The sequence below is a fragment of the Lissotriton vulgaris genome, chromosome 2_1 (genome assembly GCF_964263255.1).
Source record: "Lissotriton vulgaris chromosome 2_1, aLisVul1.2, whole genome shotgun sequence".
Taxonomy (NCBI): domain Eukaryota; kingdom Metazoa; phylum Chordata; class Amphibia; order Caudata; family Salamandridae; genus Lissotriton; species Lissotriton vulgaris.
This window is the reverse complement of record NC_141687.1, coordinates 566778989-566804407: the sequence shown is the minus strand read 5'-3', so window position 1 is coordinate 566804407 and position 25419 is coordinate 566778989.

The window sequence follows — 25419 nt, the reverse complement described above, 5'->3', positions numbered from 1 at the left end:
CCCGATGGAGGTCAAAGAACGGATATGGGCTGAGAAATACGTAAACATGTTCTCCTTACTAACCGACCATTATGAGATCGAGCATGTGAAAGTTCAGAAGGAACTCATGCATCCGAGTGTTTGGCGCGCTAAAATGGCCGCCTTTAGAGTCGATGAGACGATAGGTAACTGGGGTAGGGCTTTTAGCATATTTACTTCAATTATGGGGGAACGGAGACCCGATTTATTGACCGAGTTACCTGTGTACCAGTCACGTATTATGGAATATTCGCAGACATATAGCGGCAACGAGTGGTTTTGTTATGATAATATTTTTCGTAAAGCCAAAGAGTTCGATGCATCTATGATGTGGGATTGTTATGACTCCATTTCTTGGCAAAAGATGGAACAATCAGGCATGTTGAAGGCGCCACTGGTGGGGGGGGCGGGGGTGAACTTTCCCGCCAACCATCCGGGGCGCCCTTTCGGACAGGAGCAAGTAACGAGCATCACCCAAAGCCGAACGGCAATACAGGTAAAAAAGGGGTATGCTGGAACTTTAACAGGGGAAAGTGTACGAGGCCCCACGGGTCATGCAAGTTTAGACATGAATGTGGGGGTGTGGACAGTCTTCGCATCCCGAGACCATGTGCAGAGCCAAAACGGGTGATAACGGCAGTAGGGGAAGCGCCAAACAGGTCTGACATAGTCCAAGGGGCGGCTTTACCTACACCGGTTGATACCATGGCAATGATTCTTTGGCTCAGCGAATACCCTGATCATGTCTCCGCTGGGGTGCTGCGAGATGGGTTTTCTTACGGTTTCCGCATCCCGGTGGGGAATTTTCAGGGGAAAGCACAGTGTAAGAACCAACTCTCGGTCCTACATAATACGGCAGTGGTGCAAGCAAAGATTGGGAAAGAGGTAGCCCGGGGTCGGGTGGCAGGACCATTCAACACGCCACCAGTTCCTAATTTCATTTGTTCACCTTTGGGAGTGGTCCCCAAGAAGGACCGGGGTGAGTTCAGACTGATACATAATTTGTCAGCCCCGAGGGATTTGTCAGTTAATGATGCAATAGACCCAGGGCTTTGTTCGGTGAGGTACGCATCCTTCGATGATGCAGTTGCCATGTTGAATCGCCTGGGGCCCGGAGCGCTGATGGCCAAGTCCGACATCGAGTCCACTTTCCGGTTGCTCCCGGTACACCCGGACGATCAGCGTCTCCTGGGCTTTATGTTTCAGGGGCGCTATTACATGGATAAATGTATGCCAATGGGCTGTTCCATATCATGTGCTTATTTTGAAAAATTCAGTTGTTTTCTGCAATGGGCATTCACAAGGATTACGGGGTTTCAGCATGTCATGCATTATCTGGACGATTTTCTGTTTTTGGGGGCAGCCGGGGACACAGAATGTGCACAGGCTCTAGATGAATTTTGTGATTTGATGAGACAGTTTGGTGTGCCATTGGCACCAGGTAAGACTGTGGGGCCCTCAACTTCGCTCGAGTTTCTTGGAATAGAGCTCAATTCCGAAGAAGGTTGCTTCCGCTTGCCAGAAGAAAAAGTGCGGAAATTCAGGGCTTCCCTTGAAGCATGTATTAGAGAAACTAAGGTGAACTTGCATCAATTACAGCAGACTGTGGGACAGTTGAATTTTGCCCTTAGAGTGATGCCAATGGCCCGCCCCTTTTCCCGTTCGATTGCACAAGCCATGGTCGGTCTTAAAGAGGGGCATCACCGCACGAGGCTCTCGGCCGAGATTCGCCAGGACATGCGCATTTGGTTGGCATTCCTGGCGGACTTCAATGGTCGGGTTGTCTGGACGAAGCCGGCGGTGTCCTCCGGAGAATTGGGGCTGTGGACAGATTCGGCGGGGAGTATAGGCTTTGGCGCCATCTTTGGCAATCACTGGTCGGCTCAAAGATGGCTGTCATGGTGGCACGAGTGTGGACTTACAAGTAACATTGCTTTTCTTGAACTGTTCCCTATTCTGGTGGCTTTGAAGACATGGCCTGAGGGGTTTAGGGATCACTCTGTGGTGTTCTGGTCTGATAACATGACCGTTGTTGAGTGTATCAATAGTCAGGCAGCACGATGCAAGTGGATCCTGAGGTTGCTCAAGGAAATTGTTTTACTATGTATGCAATTGAACGTGCTCTTTAGAGCGAGGCATGTGCCAGGGGTACTGAATCAGGCTGCTGATGCGCTTTCTCGTTTCCGTATGCAGGCCTTCTGGGGTTTTCTGCCCACAGCGGACCCGGTGGCGGCACCATTTCCCGAAGCTCTCTGGTCTCTCGGTGCCCCGAACTACAAAACCTCGTGGGAGAGAGTTTAGCACCTAGGACAAGGAAGGCATATGAAGGGGCGTTCCGTTCCTATTTGTCCTTTTTGGGTTCAGCTAGGGGAGAGCTTTGGGGTCAGGAAGAATTGGTCATAAAGTTTTTACTGTCTCTACACAGGGCAGGAAAATCGATGGCCACGGCCCAGGGGCATCGGGCTGCCATTTCCTTTATTGCGCGGGCTCATGGTATCCAGGACCCTACAGCGTCTTTTGTGGTACAGAAAGCGCTGCGTGGGTGGCAACGCCTTGAGGGTCGCAGAGTAGATGAAAGGCACCCTATAGGTCTGGATAGGTTGGCCCTGTTACTGTCCGTACTCCCTGCTACTTGTTCATCCCAGGCGGAAACAGTGTTATTCCGGGCCGCTTTTGCATTAGCATTTCATGGGGCTATGCGGGTAAGCGAACTGGTGGCAAAGAATAAGCAGGATACGGGGGGTGGACTGTGCCGAGAGCACATTCATGTAAAGGGGGAGACGATGATTGTCTCGTTTATCAGGTCCAAGACTGATCAAGGCGCGATCGGGGACAGTGTAGTAGTCCAGCGGATCCCCGGATCTTCCATGTGCCCGGTTGCATGGGTCGAGGAATATTTGGCGCAGAGGGCGCATCATGGGCAGGGACCTTGCTGAGGCATGCAGATGCCACCCCACTGACGAAGTTTCAGTTCCAGCGGGTGCTTGCAATGGCAATCTCGGCCGCGGGCCTGAACCCGGCCGAGTTTGGGACTCATTCCTTCCGGATAGGGGGCTGCTACAGAGGCTACAGCCAGGGGTCTGAGCGTTGATAAAGTGAAACAGTTGGGGCGTTGGTCCTCGAATTGTTACAAAAGGTATGTGCGGTTGCACATGTTGTGAAGCTGATATCATGTACTCACGCTTCTTGTTTTTGTTTGGTTACAGTTTCGCAAACCTACGAGGCGGGGATGGAGGTCTCTAGTTGACAGTGGTATGCACCCTGTCCAAGTAGGAACCCCTTCTTCTAGTCAGGATAAGGGGATTATACATCCAAGATAACCGCTGCCCACTTCCTTGGTAGCTTGGCATGAGCAGTCAGGTCTATCTCAGAGGCAATGTGTAAAGTATTTGTATATAACACACATAGTAAAACAGTGAAACACTACAAATGGGTATCACACCAGTTTAGAAAAATAAACAATCTTTATCTAAACCAAACAAGACCAAAATGTCAAAAATTCAACATATAGAACTCAAAATATCACTGTTTAAATGTGTAAGCAATTCTGTCCTAAACTCTATGGATGCTGTGATTTTCGCACAAAGCACCTTTAATGCATCAAAAATCCTCAAAGAAAAACAGCTGCAGAGGAGGGGAACAGGTGTACGGGAGTCCAGGGGAAGCAGCGAAACAGGTGCTACTTCAATTAATTGTCCCAGCTGAAGATGGGTAATAGCGGAGATAAAACTATCACCCTATTTACAAGAGGGTGCGATCATGCATAATCGCATGTTAGCACCCCTTTTCCCAATGCCTCCCTTTGCATCTCTAATGAGATGCAAAGTGGACGTCACTGGGCATACTTCGGATGGACAACCTTGCAAATATCGCTGATGTTCACATCGTGATATTTACAAGACTGCCCCAACATTTTAGCACACGTTAGTTTTTGGAGAAAACCTAAGTTTTCTCCATAAACCAACGACTGCTAAAATGCAGACTTACCTATCCCTAACATGGGTGTGAATTATGCTGACACCCATGTTTTGCAGGGAACATCGCTGGAAAACCAGTGATGTTCCCTGCTAAACAGCGATAACCTCGCTATCTCTGGAATTTGTATAGCCCTGGAGAAATGCATTGTTAATAACTTGCTACCAGGGCGATAAATTCCAGAGATAGCCTGCGTTAATAAAATTATCGCTAAGCACGGCCAGCGATAATTATCGCCGGCCGTTGATAATATGCCCCATAAAAAGCAAAAGTGGGCCCATATAATCAACACATTGGATTTTGCCCTCTTTAACGTATACAAGAACCTACCTAGTCAAAATATCAGACCATTACTTCATTTAGTGAGCATTACATTTAATGCAATTCTGTGCTGCAGCTCCCTATTAGAAACACCTGAGCAGAGACTTGAATGCTGCATTACACAAGTACATACGCTGTAGATTGCTTTTTATATGTGCTGCATCTCAGGTCCATGTCTATTTCGAATTCAGATAGGCCTACTGTATTAATGTATGTGGTTAAAATGAATTTGGCAATGGATAATCCTGTAAGGAGTTTGATCACCGCAGAATTAGCATGGGAGGATGTGGCAATAAGGAACCACTGCAGTCTGTACATTTTTTATTGCTGGATCGAAGCAATATGTTTTTTGTTGTTCCTCCCGCGAAAGATCAAAAGATAGGCATTAATGTAAACTTCATGGATAGCATCAGTTACGACCTCTTCCCGGATAAATACAGATAACACATTTGTGGTGTCAGTGCTACTTTGAATCAGAGGCTCTTTATCTGCTTCACTGAAGTCAAATCCTCCCAAGGGACAGTTCTTCCTCCAGGCACCCGAAATCTAATTGCCAGCAGTACTCCACTTTCAACCTAGAAAATGATCCCTGAGCCATTAAAGTAACAAAGAAAGTCACAAAACACTAATACAGTGAGAACAGAAGACCCCGTGCCAGGAAATTAGAGCAAGCGTGAATGTGCTCTTTATTTAAGCACAGCTATTATCCCCTAATCGAAGGCAAGGGGAAGTGGTTCTCCAGCAGGAAAAGCTGAGTGGAATCTAAGCAATAACTCTAACTAGTATACAGCCATGACTAGCTAGCATTGTGCTAACAGAGTAATGTCGAGAAGTGCCTGCCCTGAATGGCACGTCACAAGAGTGTAGTAAATCTAACCACCCACGTGCCACCTAAGCATCCAATGCTGATTCGTGGCCATGTTGGTCACCTTGCAATTCCAGTGGAATAACAAAACTTTCCAACAAGACACCAAATAAATGTAAGAGAGAAGAATGTGTGCAGGTTAGTCTGAAAGGGAAACATCTTCAAGACTTCAGTTGGCACATTTTCTTTGCTTTATTCCACTATTGTTTCACTTTATAGCATTTACGCCACTCAATATTTATTGAATTGAGACACTTGTAGGTCTCTACTATAATTCTATTGTATCCAACACAATTGAGGCCTATTTATGAGTCCAGCCGTACTCCAACAGCCACTTTACAATATTTTTGGTCGTGCTGCCCTGGGTCCACCAACTCTACAGGGAACCGCTGTTCCCTCGCGGTGGTGTGGTGGTCAAGAGGCATCAATATGCTTGGCGAAACTTCACCGGTCCTCCCAAGTATGTTACAACTTTCCTCACCACCACGGTTTTGATGGAGATTTTTCCTCCATGAACACAGTGGCATGAGGAACAAACGGGTGCCTAGAAGGCCGCCTTGTGCCTCGCTTCATGTGGATGCACACAAGTGAGCACCACACATGTCCCCCTGTGTGCATGCACTCCTGGTTCTAACATGGCATCGAATTTCATGCTGGAACTTTCTTTGATGTTCCCATTGCGGTGCCTATGTTATAGGCACTGCCATGGGAACACCAAAGAATTGCCCACCAATGACTAAAAAAGTAATTATACAGCAAGTGGTTCTAACATTGGTTTGGCTGTGCGCTTAGACTGGGATTTAGGTCCTTCCCTTTCTTATGAATCAATGGCTTTATTGTCTATCTTAGTTCCCTGCTCCCAATTCTAAGACTTTCTTCTATATTTTTATGTTAGTGCCACCCAAAGGAGCATTTCTGCCTCACTGTGTTTTGATTGACTGAGTTGTACTACATCTGACTTTATATGACATGCTGGCATCAGGATCTTTTATTTCAGTGCATGAGAGACTATGTTATTGCTCTTTTGTTCTCAGCTGTCCTATCTCTCCTCAATTCCTGTCCTTCACTATTTTTATTTAAAATCCTTTCAAGACCTGCACTCCATCCACTTCCTGTGTCTAATACGAAATCAGACTAACATTTTTCAATGATTTTTAAATGTTTCAAAATGGCAGCCTGTGTGTGCATGTTTGTGCACATATGGTGGCTATTCCTGGAATTTTTATTGTAGTGGTTGTCAAGGCTCCAGTGCATGTACAACCAGCCATATTACAATGATTGCTGCTATAAACAACAGCAAAACCAAAACAAACATTAATTAGAAAGCTAATAGGTCAGACGCTCTGTGTTCATAGGAAAGACCTGTTGGCTTTGTCAGTGCTTCCTATTACTCTAACTAGACTGGTTTAAAATGGCAGCTGTGAAAATCATCACATGTACCAAGGAAATGTATCTTTGGAGCAGACTAAAGAGCAGTGGTGGCCAGGAATCTGACTGAGCATTGTGGTGGGTCACACGCGAATTATCACACATACTTACACTCACCCATCCACCTGTATACTCACTCAAACCCATCCATTCACAAGTGCGCACATATATACCGATCATTCACAAGCTCATGCATACGGACATACTCATTCACAGCACACATACTGAAATACACATACATTCATATATAGAGATGCATCCAATATTTTAAAAAACTTACCCGGCTACAGCAGTGACAGTGGGTGGCCAGAGGAAAGTCTCAGTGGTTCCTGAAATGTACATTTGGGGAAGGGACTGGCAGAATATCTGGCAGCCTCCTCTCATTTACCTACCTTGTTGTGGGTCACCCAATGAGAGGAGGACCTTCCCTCACTCGCACAGAGTGGAATGGAAAAGTGAGACTTCCTGATCCCACCTCACTCTGTGGCGAGGCGTCACAGACAGACTGTCAGCCTTGGTCAATTCAGGGCTTAAAACTGAAGTGCACAACTCTTAGTCTGTGGGTGATGCGTACCTTCGTCATTAGGGGGAGGACCTCTCAGTGCTTTGCCGGCCTGAGAAGGCTGTGCCCTCAGGGCTGTGAAATCAGCAGCCTAGCAAAGTTTGGCTCAGGCAACCAGGTCCCGGCGCATTTAGGGTATGCACAGTGCCTGGCTGCCTGACCTGAACATGTGGAGTGTCTGTCAGGCTGACCTTTGCTCAGCCTGACAGGCTCTTTTCATGCTTTGAAAAAATTGTGGGGGCCAGAGCCACTCCGCCCTTAATGATTAGCTATGCCTGCATAAGAGGCAGGTAAACTGAACGAAGGGCCTCATTAGGATGGCGGTGAATCCGCATCCTCTGGGCAGGCGGAAGCCACCGCCGGGCCGCCGCTGATCCGCGGGTTTTGGAGGGCTATTTGGTGGCAATGTCTGCAAGACACCGTCAGCCAAATTAACATGTGCATTGCTACATGCTTTTCCACATCCACGTCAAAAATTGTGAAATATCTTCTCTGAACTTATTTAGACCCATACAGTCAAAGAAAATGTGTACTACATCTGCATTATCAGACTGACACCGTAAGCATTTCCCATCATGAGACCCCCCCACACTTTTGCATTTTAGCAGGGGTGTGATATAAATTAAACAAAGTTTTATAGTGTTGTGTACGCAGATTGGCTGTCAGTTGAACTTTGGCAGCTATATCAATAGATAGTTGCACATATGTTCTTGTAGTTCCAAATCTTTCATTCCACTTCGCGTCATTTCGCCCTATATCATCAGACTGAATCTCGATCAAGATATCATATATAGTCCCAATCCCAGCCCTTTTTTTATGACCTCTAATAGTACATGTGATGTTACACCTAAATGCCTTTGATGCTTAATTAGAAAGTCGCAAATTGTAAAACTTCAAAAAAAATAAGATTTAGCTAAGTTATACTGTTGAGCCAATTCAGTAAATGACACCATTATACGATCTTAATACAAATCTCCTAGCTGTTGAACACCCTGCACCCTCCACCTATCCATTCTTGCATCCCAGAAAATAGCGGGAAAAAATTTTGTGGCGTTTAACGATTTATAGTAATTTATACGGCCTAATGATATCAAATTACGAATCGTCTTCCAGGCTTTATATGCTGCATTATATATTTTAGAATGTGTTCTCTTGAAATAGCTGGGTTCTATGAATTTAAGTAAGACCTTACTAGCAGGAGCCTCCATCAACATCTGATATATATTAGAAGCTTCCGCCTGTTTAATTTCTGCTCCTACCACTAAATATTGCATGCTTTGAAGTAGACAAGCTAAATATTACCATGAAAAATTCGGCACTGCCATTCCTCCTCGTTTTAATGGTAACTTCATATACCTAGAAGCCCGTTCGGTTTCTTTTGACCCCATATAAACTTATCAGCTAAAGTCTGTAGCTGAAGTAGTTAAGGGTGTTTTAGCTCTAATGGAAAGGTCCTAAAATAGTGCATTGCCATCCTGATCTTGATGCCCAAATACCAAGTTTCATGCGTAACTCGCGGTTCTCCTAAGCACAGCCCTTCAGTACAGATTATTTGGGTTTTGGATTCATTTAACTTATACCCAGCCACATCACCATATTTCTGGGTAAGATTCTCAACTTCCCTTACTGCCTGTTCTGGATCTGACGTCACTATGGCAATGTCATCGGCGAAAGCGAGGGTACGTACTTGATATTGTCCAATAACCATTGACTGTATTCCATCAGTCATTTCCAACAAAGTTAATAACGGATTAATATTATTAGCAAAAAGGAGGGGCAAGCAAGGACACCCCTGCCCGTGTTCCGCGAGTAATATTCACATAAGATGACTCGCTGCCCATAGTACACATTTTGGCCCAGGGTCTTTTATACATTGTCTTTATAAATGTTATGAAGCTTGGTCCAAACCCCATCTTTTCCAAAAGAGCCCAGAGAAACACAATCAAACGCTTTTTCAGCATCTAAAAGGATTATACCAATGGGTTTTTGCAGTGTACTTGCATAGAGTATAGTTGCTATCATCCTCTGTATATGATTAACTGTACTGCGTCCTGGTATAAAACCATGTTGATTCTTAGATACTATCTGGGATATTACTTGGGCCATTCTAGTTGCAAAAATGTTTGAGTACAGCTTGCGGTCTACGTTTATTATTGATATGGGTCTGTATGACCCAGGAAGCTCCGGTGGCTTGTCCTTTATTTTAAAGACCACGATATTTGCATTATCCCAAGAGGGCGGTGGGTCTCCTACTTGTGCCTCTAAAAAGGTAGCCAACATATCCTCTTTAATAATAGGAAACAGTATCCGATAAATCTCCAACTGTAATTTATCAGGCTCAGCAGCTTTCCCTGTAGCCAAGGACCCTAGCGCTTCTGCTAATTCTAGCTCTGTTATTGGAATTTCCAGTGCTTCTCTCTCTTCCTGTGAGAGCACGGACACCTCCAATGTATGCACAAACTCTTTTATATTATCCTGCTGTACTGCGTCTTGCGTATAAAGCTCTTTATAAAAGGAATAAAACACCTCCAATATCCCTTCCCGAGTCGCAGCAGTGCCCCCCTTCCAGTCTTCTAAAGCAACTATTCTTTGAGCAGTTTACTTCCCCCGCAACCTTTGAGCTAAACAACGTCCAGTCTTCTCACCATATTCCTATGTTTCCTCTTTATAGGTCTGATATTGGGACGCTATATCTTGAGACCAAATCCCATTGATTCGAGCCTTACAACATGCCATCTTTGTTTGTGAAGTTGGGATCTGCCTGTTCCCTAACAATTTGTATACGTTTTTGCTCAGCTACCCTTAACTCCGCTAACAGTCCCACTATTTGCTCCTTCTGTAACTTTTGTTTCCTCCAACCCTAGCTAGTGTCTCCCCCCTGAGTCCAGCTCTCAATGCGTCCCAAACCATTGGCTGTGTGGCTGAGCCTCTATTACTCTCTAGAAACATTTTTGCCCAGTTTTTAATATGAGTGATGTACTCGGGGTCACATAACAGCTTCTTGTTAAAAGTAAAAGATCTATTTTCTTTTGCAGGTTCTAAAGCTATTAAGATCAGCTAACACCGGCCCATGGTCCGATGTTATACGCGGCCAAACTTGCATTTTAACATTGACCATCAATGACCGGGGGAGAAAAACATAGTCCAGCCGTACAAACTTGTTGTGTGGATATGAGTAGAACGTATATCCTGGATCCCCAAAGTTCACTGTAGCCGCCCCATCTACTAAGCGATGATTCTGTAACAGCTGTTGTAAAGCCCTATAGGCTTTTGCTTTATGCCCTGAATACTTCCCATGCCTAGGATCCCACATCTGACCTTCACCATGTATATTAAAATCCCCAATCAATACCATAGGTGTTCCCCATAGCGACAATTCCACAATTAAAAATTCAATGGTCTCTGGCTCGTCCAGGTTCGAGCCATAAACTGTACAAAACGCTATCATCGTGTCTCCTATGAGACACTCCACAATGGCCCACCGCCCCAGATTATCAGCCTTTTCCTTACCCGTACCAGAGATGCCCTGTCGCGCCAAGATCGCCACTCCCCTATTCATAGCATTCTGTCTAGATGTTGAAATAACCACATATAACTGGTCAGATAGAATCGTCCTATTAGACCGGGGAATATGGGTCTCCTGCAAGCATAAAATATCTGGGTTTATCAATTTTAACTCAGCCGCAACATGCTTTCTTTTTAAGAACATTATTCAACCCACATATATTAAATGTGCATATTCTCAGCTGTTTCACACCCCTCCTATCAAGCATTGATACCTTTATAACATACTAACATAAACATGACAGAATGTATTGCATCATACCAATAAAAACATTTTTTAACAGAATTTTCCTCCTTTTCCTGCTTATCCGCCCTACCCCCCTTACCCTTCTCTCCACGTGACCACCCCGCCCCCACCCCCAACATCTCCACCTGCATCCCCCCTCCACCACCCGTGACCCTCCCCCAAAATAGAGGCATTAGGGCTGAGTCGCTCGAATGGTGCTCACCTCTTCCCAAACTAAACTATGAACACTAAAAAAAAGAATCCCATCCCAGCATTGCAACATGTTATGTTCCCTTTGCTACATCCTAAAGCTCAACACATAACAACCATAATATCCATTAATTTTATACATTTCTCATACATTTCTGATCACCCCAATAATTGTAAATATTCATTAGCACTGGCCATGGGTTTTAAAAAGCGATTCTGGCCCTTATTGACAACCTTTAAAGTGGCTGGTTGTAATATTAAAACTTGCAACCTTTTTACTTGGAATGGGTTGATCAATTGGTGCATCTGCCATCTCTTTTCCACTGTTGCGTGGCAGTAGTCCGGCATGCACACCTTTGCCAGCTCTCTTCTTATCAGGTCTCCCAAGATTATATACTGCCTGCCTGGCCAAAACGTTATTTAAAGAAATCAATATCGCTGCTGCCTGGCCCTCTCTCTGCATCCGCTGTCGAAAGGGAAATCTATGTGCCCATTGTATTTTGAAAGACCAGTCCCATTCCTTTAGCTCAGGAAACGCTTCATTAAACATTGCAATAACAAATTGTCGGACATCTTGCCCCTCAACACCTTCTTGTACTCCCAATATACGCAAATTATTACGACGCAAACGATTTTCAATGTCCACCAACTTATTATGTACATCCTCTTTATTAGCCTGAATGTCTGCCACCAGGTCCTTTTGCACTACCATTTGGTCTTCCAATGCTGAATTCCGGGTTTCGGCCTCAGTGATACGTTCCCTAAAGTCATTACAAGTTTTGGCGAGTCTCCTTACTGTATTCTGAAGTTCCTACAGGCAGTGTGCGTCTTGGAGTTCTCAGCGCTTGTTTCCTTCCTGTGATCGATTATGGACTTATAGATGGCTTCAAGGGATATCTGGCCCTGTATAGCTTCAGAAGCTGCTAACTTCATTTCTGCTGGCTTTAGGATTTTGGGCACTTTACTATTGCTAAGCAGTGCCAACGTGCATATGCTCTGTACCCATAGCATGTAACATTGGCTTATCCACAACTGCCATATTTAATTTACTTATAAGTCCCCAGTAAAGTGCACTATATGTGCTCGGGCCTGCAAATTAAACGCTATTAGTGGGCCTTCAGCATTGATTTGGATACCCACTCTGTAGCCCCTTTACATTAAGCATGGGCGAATTTTGCGAATCTGGCGTTCGCGAATTTGCGTATTTGCGAACTAGCAATCCGCAAAATCCGCGAATTCTCGCAAATTTGCGGATTTTTTTGTTTTTACAGTGTTTGCAAGGGTTTCTGCCAGTTCGTGAGGATTTTGTACCAGTTCGCAATTGCGAACTTACTTGACGGCACGCAACGGTCGCGACTATGTTGTTTCTACGTCTGGTTCATAATCACAGGTTCACAGCACCCTCTCTTTCAACCCTGCCACCCTCTGTTTCACCCATGCCACCCTCTGGTACATCAATGCCACCCTCTGGTTCATCATCATCACTGTAGATTATGGGGGGAAAAAGCAAGCACACCTGCCCTGCTTCAACTGACATGAATTAATTTGGGGTTGATTTATTAATGTGTCACTGTTTTAAAATTCCAGTCTGGCACCTGCTTCCTTATCTGTCATTTGCTTTAAGTGTGGCTCAGGGGTTAGAGGCGGCAGACTCGGAAGCTGAGATCGGCCCTGGACCATGGTTCAATTCCCCGCCTCGGCGGGGCTTGGGCTAAAATATTCCATGGACTCGATAATTCTCGCTCCGGTGCCTACTCGACTCATGGGGTCTCACTCTGCGACTCTGGGCAATAGCTTGCTTAATCTCCACAACGGCCCCTCGCGGCGGGATGCCTGGCTTTCACCTTGTGGATACCCTACCGGGGTTATCTCACAGGGGAATACCAGGACGGGTTCCCTAAGCAAGCGCCGGGACACCCACTGCAGGTAGCTGTGCGCTATATAAGCTCAAATACATTCTGTTGCAGTGCAATTTTTTTTTCCAGGACCTTTGTGGCCTACTTGTAGCTATTCTATGATCCGGCTGTGAGGGTCAGAGCAGGGTCATACAATTGTTGCAACTAGCAACTGAACTCTGGATGGGCCCCAGTCAGGAAGCACTACAGGGAATGGTTACTAATGATGAATTTGAACTTTTGCACCTGCTGAGTGCTTTCAGTTTAGAAAAACTCGTTTTTCTGCAGAACAGCAAATGTAATGCCCCAAACAAACTTACTTGTGAAAGTTGATTTCTAATCCAAAAGTGATCCAAAGAAAGTCAAAAGGCCTCAAATCCAAAAAAGGGCAGGCAAATGTCAACCTGAGGAGTTATTCTGATAAAAATCATCATTTTCAGAAGGTCTATGCTGCTTGCTAGTGGATATCTTGTGCAGAATTGCAAATTTTGTAATTTAGCGAGTGCGAGATTGTTGCTGCCCGCCGCACCTACATGTTCGCAATTGCGAACTTACGCTGCATGCCGCAAAATTTTATCACCAAGAAAAAAAATCCGCTGCGTGCGAATTTGCGGATTTTCGGTAAATTTGCGAGCGTTCGCGGATCGCGAATTTACCGAAAATCCGCGAGCAGAACGGATTTTCCGCCCATGCTTACTTTACATGGCTCAGGCCCACCACTGCAGAGTCTGTGTGTGCAGTTTTAAATGACTATTCTGACCTACTTGCCAGGCCCCAACCTTCCTTAATATTACATATAAGACCTCACTAAGGTATGCTTTAGGCAGCACCATGAGCAGTGTGCAGTGTATTTTAAAGGTAGGACATGTACTTTTGTGTGCTACATGTCTGGGTAGAGAAAATAGACTAAATTTGGTTTTCACTACTGTTAGGCCTATCTCTCCCAAAGGTTAACATTGGGCTTTCCTTAAAACATTCTTCAGATGAAATTTCCAATTGGAAATAGATAGAGACTTGGATGTTGGTGTCGCTGGCCTGGTGAAGCTCGATTTTAAATTATAAGTCTGAAAATGGCACGTTTAGAAAGTTGGCATTTGATTACTTCTGTGCCTCTGCCAGTTTCCGAACACAGATCTGGGTTGGGTGGCAGCTGGGCCTTGTGCATTCTGTCTAGATAGTCACATAAAGAAAGAAGATGTGTGACATTTGCATTCTGATGGCCCATCACCAGGCTGAGGAGCCTTCCTGAGGTAGAGTGGGAGGGAGGAGCTGACACTCTCACCTGCATAGGGCTGTGCCTGTCCTCACACAAAGAACTACATTATCCACCTAAAGTGAATCTGGAACCATGGCAGGGACTATGGGATCTTCAGAGGCCTCTTTGATGACTCTTTGATGTCTCTCCCACTTCAAAGGAATATTTGGGTATACATGCTTGACTGCTGACACCCCCAAAATCAGAACTTTGCTGAAACCAAGGACATTCTGCCTGAGAGATGCCTAGGATCTGATGTGCTGTAGAAGGAACTGCCACTTTGCTACCTGCATTGCTGTTTTGGCCTGTTGTCTGCTGATTGCTATGTTGTTGGAGGGACTGCCATTTTGCTACCTGCTTTGCTGTGTGCTGGGCTGCTGCCTACTGCTCCTTGCCTGGAGTGAGAGAATCTGGACCTGCTCTCTACATCATTGAATCCAAGTTTATCCAAGAGCTTGTTTACTTGCCTCCTGTTCTCTGACGTCTCATGGTCACAAAAGGCTTCTTGCAACTCTGCTGGTACTGTTAGACTTTGCCATCTGTGAATTCTACCCTTGCCTCGGAACTGACTTCTGCAGCTGTTTTCTTAAAATAATTACGCAGAGACCCGTATGCGCCGATTGGAACCAACCCGGTGTTATCTGACGCCGACACAGTGCCGATTCGATGCAGACATGGAGCCCGCCTTTGAGGTTCGATGACAAAATTAATGCCGATCCGAAGACGCGGCTGCGAGGCATGATTTAGAAGGAGCACCGATCCTTCAACACCAACTGCGAGGCTTAACTTCAATGCAGTGCTGATCCTTTGACATCAACTCTGAGGCCTGACCCCATGATTCTGAGCCAACGCAGGGAGCCCATGACACAGACGTTTGCTCCATAAAAGGTACTTTTTCCGCAGACCCTGTGTGGGTCCTGTAGCCAGCCTACCCTCCATCGCGGTTGGCCCATTCTTTGGATTTATACTCGTCTAGCGCGAACTCAAGTAACCTTTGAGCACTATTGTTTTCTAAGGACTGTTTGGATTAATTCTTTACAAATTCACATCTCAATGTCTACTGATTGGATTGTTGTAATTTTGGTCATGTTTTACTCACATAAATATTCTCTGATCTGAACTGGTTTAGAGACTTTTTGTTGGGTTTTCACTGTGTTACTGTAATTTAAGTGCTGCACAAATACCTTACACATTGCTTCTTATGTTAAGCCTGACTACTCTGTGCCAAGCAACCAGAGGGTGAGCACAGGCTAAGTTAGGGTGTGTATCTGACTTACCCTGACTAGGATTGTGGCTTCTGTTTGGACAGGGTGTATTCTCTGCCAACCATAACAACATTATGTGGCAAATATTAACTCATAAAATATTTATTCAAAACAACTAATTAAAACTAAGGTAATACATGGAAAGAGCGTATAACCAAGAACGATTAACTGTGGTTAAGATAGTCCTGTAACATGCTATTCATTCTCAACATAATAGCTTTTAAGAAAATCATGTGACCTTAATTCACAACATTCCGGTTTGAGCTAAGAATCAAATACAAGTGATGTAATGGTCAGATATTTTGGAGTTCCCCAGTGGGATCATTCAATAATGTACCCAATAGTAATGCAGAGAGAATGTTCACAGCAATGAAATGCAAATGTGGATCACTTTTTATCTGGTAACTAAATTTTGGTTAAGTAGATGGCCCCTTCAGCTTGGGTGTTTGCATATATGACAACATTTTGAACCTGGTAAGAGGGAAATTTTATAAATCAAATGATCAGAATTAATTTTCCGCATTAACATACTTTAAAGCAGAGTAGATTGTAGGCAGTAGAAAAGTATAACTAAGCCATTTTGGGCTTAAAAAATTGGCTGATGCTTAAGCGGGTCTATTGGCATTTATGGTAATGGCACTCAGCTAGTTGTGACCCTGGAACAGAAGGAACCTGGAAGGGCTGCCGATTTTAGATCCTGTCTCCAGTTAAATGCAGGAAAGACAGAGGTGATGGTGGTTAGAAAAAAGCCATCTCTCTGGTCGCAGCATTGGTGGCCTGAAGCACTGGGAACCAGTCCAGTGCCGAAAGCCAAGGTGAAATATTTGGGAGTGTGGTTCGACGATAATCTCTCCTTTACCTTGCAAATATCGGCTGTGGCTGGGACTTGTTTTGGCATTTTAAGATGCTACGTAAGATCTTGGACCTTCTCCCCCTGAATGTTAAAAGAACTATTGTACAGGCATTGGTCACGTCTCGCCTTGATTATTGCATTGTCTTGTATCCAGGGGTGACTGCAAAAAATCTTAACATCTTGCAGAAGGTCCAAAATGCTGCAGCCCGACTTATCCTGAATGTCCCTAGGAGGACTTTGGTGACAGAAGCTTTGAAGGAACTGCATTGTCTCCCTATCTGGGCCAGAGTTACCTGTAAGGCCTTATGCCTGAGTCACAGGGTCCTTGGGGAAAGGGGCCGTGATTTCTATTGTCTCTCCTGACAGTTCACCAGCCTGCTCGTAATCTGAGATCATTGGACAGTGCTAGTTTGGTTTTGACCAGGGTGCGGAAGACGTGGATAGGCGGAAGATCCTTTGGTTTCTTGGCAGCTAAGGCAGGAATGAGCTCCCAGTGGATTTGAGGACAGCTGAGTTGGAGTCTCTGTTCCGCAAGAAATTGAAAACCTGGCTCTTCCATCACCCCCCGGGAGGGCCAAAGTAGTAAGGTGCCATTTTGTGTGGATGTCCGCATTTGTTGGCGGGCAGCCTGGGAGGGTTGCTGGGATCCATTTGGCCTAGCGCGGGGACACTCCAGTTGGAGTAACCATTGCGCTTTATAAGCTTCCTAATAATAATAAAAATGTATGTCTTTGATTAGATCGTAAATGACCTTCTGCACCTACAGGAGTACAGAACAATTGCTGTGTAGATTGTTACAAGTGTAGCTTCTGTTTGGATTCGCTAGGATGCTGAGTAGTCAAGCGCTGACTTGCTCTAATATTCTTGAATGGGCTCCACTGTCCGGCGGTGAAGGCAAATACATCTCAAACATTTTCACCAATACTGTAAAATAAGATGAATTAATTCTTCTTTATTGAAATGAAGACTGCTTTCTACCACCCTGTGAGAAACAATGGCTGTAAATGTGATTGTCAGGGTAAGAACACAATCTGTATAGGTCACAGGACATCTCAATAGATGTTTTAAGTTGGCTGTCAATTGGAGGTAAGATTTGGTACCATAGAATGATTGTCTCACTATGTCAATGGTGGTACCACTATAGCCTTATAGCTATAACAGCCATTAAAGGCGTGAGCTGAAGTAGAGGGCCTTTAAAAAGGGAGCGGGCCTTTAGTGGCTAGGAAAGACCTTTACGAGGGCTATAAGGACCTAGAGGGTACAATGTTCTAATTAGGAAAACAAAGGCCTCACAGAACCTGAGGGGGTTGGTATCTCCTTGGGGTTTGTGAGGCCTTTGTTCACAGCAGCAGCTATAAAAGGAAAGCATTGTAATGTTGAACCGCTATTAGAAGCCCAGAGCACTCCATTGTTATGTTGTGTTATGTTATTTTATAATTTATCATTCATTTGTAGAGCTCTCTTACACAAATGCTTCCTAGCTGTAGAAATGAAGTAAGAGAGGTGATTGGGATGACCTCGGCCACTCACTGCTTCTGTTTCATTACTCCAAGAACTTTGCCCCAGATTCTTATATTCAGTGCTTAATATGAGCCAGTGGTTGCCGATGGGGCCACCGGCACTCACTTTTATGGGCTGTCACTTTCTCTTCCTCAACAGACTTTGATCCAGAGGAAGAGAAAGAACAACACAAAAAGAGAAAGAAGAAGGAAGGGAAAGATGGAAGAAACGTGAGAAAGAGGGAAAGCAACGATGTACCTTGTGTGTATTTGAGCTTATATAGCGCACAGCTACCCACAAAGGGTTTCCCGGCGCTTGCTTATGGAACCCGTCCTGGTATTCCCCTGTGAGATAACCCCGGCAGGGTATCCACAAGGTGAAAGCCAGGCATCACGCCGCGAGGGGCCGTTGTGGAGATTAAGCAAGCTATTGCCCAGAGTCGCAGAGTGTGAACCCGTGAGTCGAGAAGGCACCGGAGCGAGAATTATCGAGTCAGTGGAATTTTTAGCCCAAGACCCGCCGAGGCGGGGAATTGAACCCTGGTCCAGGGCTGATCTCAGCTTCCGGGTCTGCTGCCTCTAACCCCTGAGCCACACTTCTCCACCTTCTGGGTTGAGCTAAAGAGACAAGGAGTGTCTTGTGGTGGAGGAAAGAGGCATGAGAAGGAATCAAGGCTACACAGCCTTGGGAGAAATGTGCAAAAATTTAGAAATGCGACTTACTCACAGTGTTAGAATTGCACTTTAGAATGCATTAAATGCTGTAGAACTGTTTACTTTAGAAAATGACTCGTAGGCAAACAGTGTAAACGCATAATGTTTAAAATCTAGTAAACAAACTGTGAACATACATTAGTTAATCACATGTAGGATTGAGAATGCTCTCAGAATGTCTGTAAATTAATTGCTGTTTTAAAAACGTTTTTCACCAGGCAACCATTTTTTAATGAATATATTAATGAGGACCAAAAGTCTTTCCACTCAATTCTTGCTCAATTACATGAATAAGACACTTAGTAAAACCGCTAAGTATTAGTGACAACCTTTAGAAATATGCTGATTATAACATCCTATCCATCCAGCTCCTCACCCATGTAAGATCATATGTTAGAATACATGGAGCTTATTAAAACTTTTTATTGTAAATGTTGGCTTAGAGACTTTTATGAATACTGTTTCCAACTAACTTTGATAGTCATTTTCATATTATTGACTTGCCATTGTTTACACATTGAGTTCATAGTGCATCCTTTAGCTTAGTTAAGAGGATTCTCATGAGAACTTTCCCTTATGTAACAAATGCTGTAATAATGATATCGATCATGGCAACGAGAGTACAGAATGTAGGAATCAGAAGAAGCAACCTATGACTGATGACACTACCCCGTGAACTATTCTCACTGGATGTCGACAGAGGACGCCTACAGAATTGTTACAAAAGTATGAATCTATATTAATTAATGTTCCCAGGTAGCTGGTAATCACTTTTTCCATACACTTCATTGCCTCTTAATTCCTTTGACTTTTCTGTTAATCCTGCTGATTGATCTTTCCCTGCTCTGAGACTCATCTTTATAGAGAGCTGGATTCTTTACCTAGTTCTCTGAGGTGACTGATTTTCTTTTCATATTTGAGCTTTTTGGACTATTAGTGATCCGTGCTTCTGCATAGATTGCACTTTTATTTACAGTTCATACTGCTGCTGTAGGAATCTCTGCTGGGTTTCCAGAACTACTCTTAATGCGAAGATCATCTCTTACTCACTCTTCTGCGCAGGAACTCTTTATGGGTTTTATTTAGAATAGGTTCCTTAGTTAACTTACTGGGCTTATTTATGGAACACTCTGTGTTTTTTCTAATGCTGACTTCTAACCAATTCTATTTTAAATTTCTGTAAATTTACTAAACTGAATAAAGATAATAAAGCTTCTAACTTTGTGATAAATAAAGGTTTTTGAAACCTTCACCAACCTCTCATCATTGACTAATCACCAAATCTAAATGCCTTTGATGCTTTGATTATTTTGAAAGAGCTCTAAATTTGCCTACGGTGGAAAAGATCGGGCGACTTCTCCTGAGCTGCAAGGATTCTCCACGGCAAGATTTGTAAGTGGGTGCATATAAAGATTTAACCATCTTGGTGAGTCCTTGGGCACCTATACCCTTGATATTCTGTACCCGACCTACAAGAGCAACGACTTGGGCCCCTGCACTTAAGAATTTTGCAAAATTAGCACTGGTGATTTTCTGTGCAAGAGCCCCAGTGATCTGTTTTGCTAGAGATGCCCCACAAAGTCCATCAAACCCAAATAGTGAAAATGACCCTTACTGCATGCGTGTTCTGACATAAATCTCGATTTATTTTACTCCATTTGTATTTATTGCTGTTGAAAGTTATTGATCCAGAAATGCTGTACATATGAACAAGAATTACAAAGGTTACAAAGACCAGTGGTCCTGTTTGGTGGTAACAGAGACATTACATAATCCATTCAAATTAAGGGGGACGGTGTATTGTCCTTCCCTGATGACCCCCACTTTGTTCGGTCTTTAGAGAAACTATTCAAACAACAGGGCCAAAGAGTGGTCATTTAACAGAATACTTAAGGTACACCCATCTCTTAATGAGGCAGTTAACCAGGAGTTTGGCAGACAGGGTACTCTGTCACGTTTGCAAACGAGTACCCTTTTGGCCATATTCTAAATTGGACCCTTTGGCATTTATAAAGGTGAGCACAAGATTTTCGACTTTTTCCCCAAGCAAATTTTTCAAATCATCCATTTATTTTTTTTGCAGCAGAAAGTACTGCAGGAAATCTGTTGCAATGGTATATCCTAGGGGAGAAACACAAAGGCTGCCACTAGATGAGCCAATTACTTCCCTTTCCCTACTGCCAGAAATCCCACCCTTCCTCTTATAGGAAGGCATAGTACAGAATAAGATGCTGCAACCGAAATCTGCACTGCAACATTCCCATTCAGGGATAGGTCCGTGTTTTGCACATTTTATAAACAAAATTTATGAGCTTTGCAATTTGTGAAAGAAGCAAATCTTTTGAAAAATACATGCAAAGGTGTGAAGCGCCAGGATTTGCAACTTGTTGCAGCAATAGGTGGGAGTTGTGTGGAGGATCTGAGAGTGAAAGTCGTGTTGACCTGGTAACAGAGAGGCAGTAGAGCTACAAGAAATGAAACGTCTATGAGGGAACATAGATGGAGAGGTAAATGGCAAAGGCTGCCTTATGGACTAGAATGAAGTTAGAAAGGTGCGGGGTTAAAATTTGAAGACAGTAACGAGAGGTGGGGCTAGTATGGGAGATTATGTAGATTACGTAAATTGGGACTTTTACTAGGAGACAGTAAACCTGCAACAGGACAATTGGGAGGACCATATTCATCCCTCTTCATGACTAGGATATTTCTCACTATGTAGTAGCGAGGCTTGGATGGATCTTTCATAGGGTCAGTATGAGGAACCTGTCTGTGGTGGTGGATTTGATGCAGTTCTCCAGCCACGCGCTGCTGTTGAATTATAAAGGTACTGGTAATGGGACAGGATTACTGGGATTAAGATCCATAGGATGTGGCTTGGTAGAACGGGGAAGGGGATACTAAGAAGTAGATTATCTATGCTTACCAAGAGTTTATCACAAACATGATGCCATTCAGTTCAGAATAGCAGAGACTAAATAAAAGATCCCTGACAGACAAATAGTGAACAGAAAGAGAAGGTCTGGGTAGCTTGCGGGAAATGGAGGTAAGAAAAACCCACAGAGGGCATAATGTTACTGAGATTAACTGACTGAACCTGGAGGAACACCGACACAGTGGATGTGCGGGTGCAAAAATTAAAGAGCGTAGGTGGACAGAGAATGAAAAATCAAGGAATTAGAACCAAATTATGCATGTCCAAATAATCCCAATGTAGCAAAGGAAGCTGACATTTTTAGGTGGTCAATGTGTTGAGTGGTGTAGAGAAGTCCAAGAGAACAATCATGTAAAAGAGGTAAGTGACTGGTGCAGAGGTTCATGAAGCAGCCTCAGTATGATGGTGTTCCTGGAACATATACTGAAGAGGCGTACGTCACAAACAGAAGCATAAAAGAAGAAGACATATTTATTGTTTAGTATATTATTTCTTATTTTTATCATATTACAGATGTTCACAACTGACATGACTTGCCGATACGTTTCATGACTTATGATTTAATTTGCTACTTTTTCAGGACAGAATTACAGAATAGAACACTCTAAAAATATTTGTTTTAAAACACGACAACAAGCAAAAACAAATGAGATCTTCAATTTCTAATAACCATTCACTTACATTAAAACAAAATGTCAAAAATAAAGAATAAGTGTCTGATTGGTAGATAGTTTACTTGCAGATTAAATAAAATTGGGTTTTGTGCTGTGCCCTCTAGAATCTGTTGTGCAGTTGTTTGCTGGAAAGTAAAAATGTAAAACTCTCAAAGCAGATACCCAAAACTAAGGGCCCCATTACGATATCGGGCAGGTTGCCTCCGCCAGGGTGGCGGTGGCCACCGCCACCCAGGCGGAGGCAATCCGCCCGACAACCACTCTCGTGTTCCCCTCCGCCTGATTAGGATGGCGGAGGGGACAGCGGCGGACAGAAAGACCGTCTGCCACTTTACCGCCGCAGTCGGCTTGCGACCGCGGCGGTAATAGATTAATATGGTGGCGGTGTCCAATGGACACTGCCAGCCATATTACAATTGCAAAAAGCAGAGGCCTTTCCTTGGCGGCAATGCCGCCACGGAAAGGCATGCGTTGATTGCTGTGGGGGCCCCCTGCAGGGCCCCCATGTTGGCGCTTCTGTCTGGGGGCACATGGGGGGTACCTGTGGTACCCCCCTACATTTGCATATGCAAAGCGGCAGGCACCTCGCGGTGCCTGCCGCTTTGCATATGCAAATGCAAAAGAGCATTTTTTTACATTGTGGCGGGCGGTGCCACAATGCAAACACTACAGGATGTGCCCGCCATTGTGGCAGGCACATCCTAATTGCCCCCGCGGGACCCCCACCCTTATGGCGGGCGGTCCCGTTCTATGATAGGGTGGCGGGCGGACAATGTCCGCCCGTCATCCTAATGGGGCCCTACGCTTCTAAGATTACTATGTAGCACACAGTATGCAATTATACATCTTATAGATCACTTTATAGCAGTTACACTTCTAGGTAGGAAGTATATAATGGGATTCTAACAGAAAACTGCAATACCAGTAACGCAACAGGTTACTATAGTAAATAGGCCCAAAGCACATTTTATAAATATTAGTTTGTCACAACACCATAATTGAGAAGAACATGTGACATACATTCAGGGACTCATTTGTAGATTCTGAGAAAGTTTCCAGACACCATGTTAGCTGGGTCCTGAAAGTAAATTAATGGCAGTAGAGCTTGGTTTAAAGAAATATGACTGGTTTCTGTAGGGTTCCATGGTGCCTTGCTCTTTTTGGCCTTGAGTACTGTTCCCATGTCTGACTGACAGCTGAAAAATGTGATCAAAGCAGGAGGACACCACTTTGGCATATTCCTTTCCCGGCACAACTAAATATGTAGAGGATAGATGTAATTCCAGCTGCAATGTGGGTACCCTCATCTGTTGCCAGCATTGTGGACTGCTGTCACAGGGAGCTACACAGAAAGAGGATAGTGCTGGCATCCTATTGTGGTGTCGATTCTCCCACAGGCTTTTCAAGGGAGGTGCTTGTGGTCCTGGGGTCTCTTGTTGACCTGTGGTAAGCCAACTCCCCACACCAACCAAGCTGAGTTCAATACCAGACGACAGTGACAGCAACACAGGCGACCACCCTCCGCAACTCATTGGCAACCACTGGGCACTCTCCCAAATGCACATAATTCCCACTACACCATACCCTCACCAGCAGCTCTTCTAGGGTATTGTATTTACAGTGGCCATTGTGAGTTTGGAAGAATGCTGATTAATAATAACAACTACTGAATTTATGAAGAATGTGACCCTTCCATCAGTAGGTCCTGTAAGCATTGAACTGTAAGTCATGACTCATTGCTTACTGCTACCCTTCTAACTATCTGTCCTTCCTGTGAATATGACCTGATAGTGCACCTATCATCTTACTGGTTGAATACAAATGGGATTAGTAGTTTTTAGATGGTTTAATTGTTTTGATTTCAGGTCTTGTCCACAGTGTGAAGGACTGGGTTCTGTAAGACCCAGCGGTGCCAGGGCACAACACCTGAAACCTTCGTGGGTAACCTGCTCCGGCGTACAAGTCACAGAGACACGGGACACTTCCTTCGGCGTCAAAGATTCAAGGTTTATTTGCTGCAGGGAACACAGAGATCACGACAAGTACACAGCGTGCAACTTGGGGAGACTGCTTCAAATTGGTTCTGTGAATCGCTCCTTTTATACAGTTTTTACCCATAGGATAACATGGTACACAAAAGTTTACAACCCGGTTCTCACAGTTATCCCCCAGAGGGGTCGCTTTGGTCACTTTGAAACACATAAGGTCCGGAACATAAGTGCGGAAACATTTGGCGGTTCCCAACTGTAAAAACCCATCTTCCCACCATTAGCAAATTCCAATCAGCAGTAAAACAGATCGAATTAGGAACAAGGACAGGTGTAGAGGAAGACGGAGACAGTGGGGAGATCGGAAAGGGTGTAAAAGGGGAGGTAACGGGAAACACGAGATGCAGGCATCAAAGGGACGTGCCTAATGGGATGCACGGCTGAGACAATAAGCCCGTGCGGCAAGATGAGCCTCAAGCGGCGTCATCTGCCTTACAGTAGCATCCCCCTCGTCATAAAGACATTTACAAAGAACATGTGTCTTCCGCAAATATCTTGGGAGTCCCAGGGTCGCGAAGCGGACAACGTCCGTTCGCTGGCTACTTGAGGGCAAGAGACAAAATGGATGCCGTATCTAAGATGGAACCCGTGGGTACAGATCAAAAACCCACCTAACAAACGAACGGTTTAAGCTAGCACAGCGAAACTGCGCACACTTACTAAACTTGTCATTTGCGGTTCATAGATACCAGACTCGACCATATTCGTGCGAGTCGAAAGCACCACTTACAATTGTTACGGAACCTCAGACGCTCCTTTTGCCCTCATGTAGGCAAGCACTAGTCGGAATCATATTCGATATTCATCAGACCATCGAGATGTTGCTGTAGCATAGCTCTGTCCAATCGAGTCCCCTTGGTAACAGATGGTTGTCTCATACACGTTGTAGCACAGAGGCCACATAAGGCAGGACCACACTGCACACAAAGGCAACACGTGAACAGGAACACTACCACAACTCCGATGATCATCAGAATCTTCCAACCCCAAGTCGACATCAGGCCCCAAAACCATCCCAGCAGCGTCCAATCTCCTACATCCACGTGTATGGATTCGGAGATCTTATGCAACCTCGAGATGGCTTGATAGACAGTTGGAGCATTATCTGGAATGAA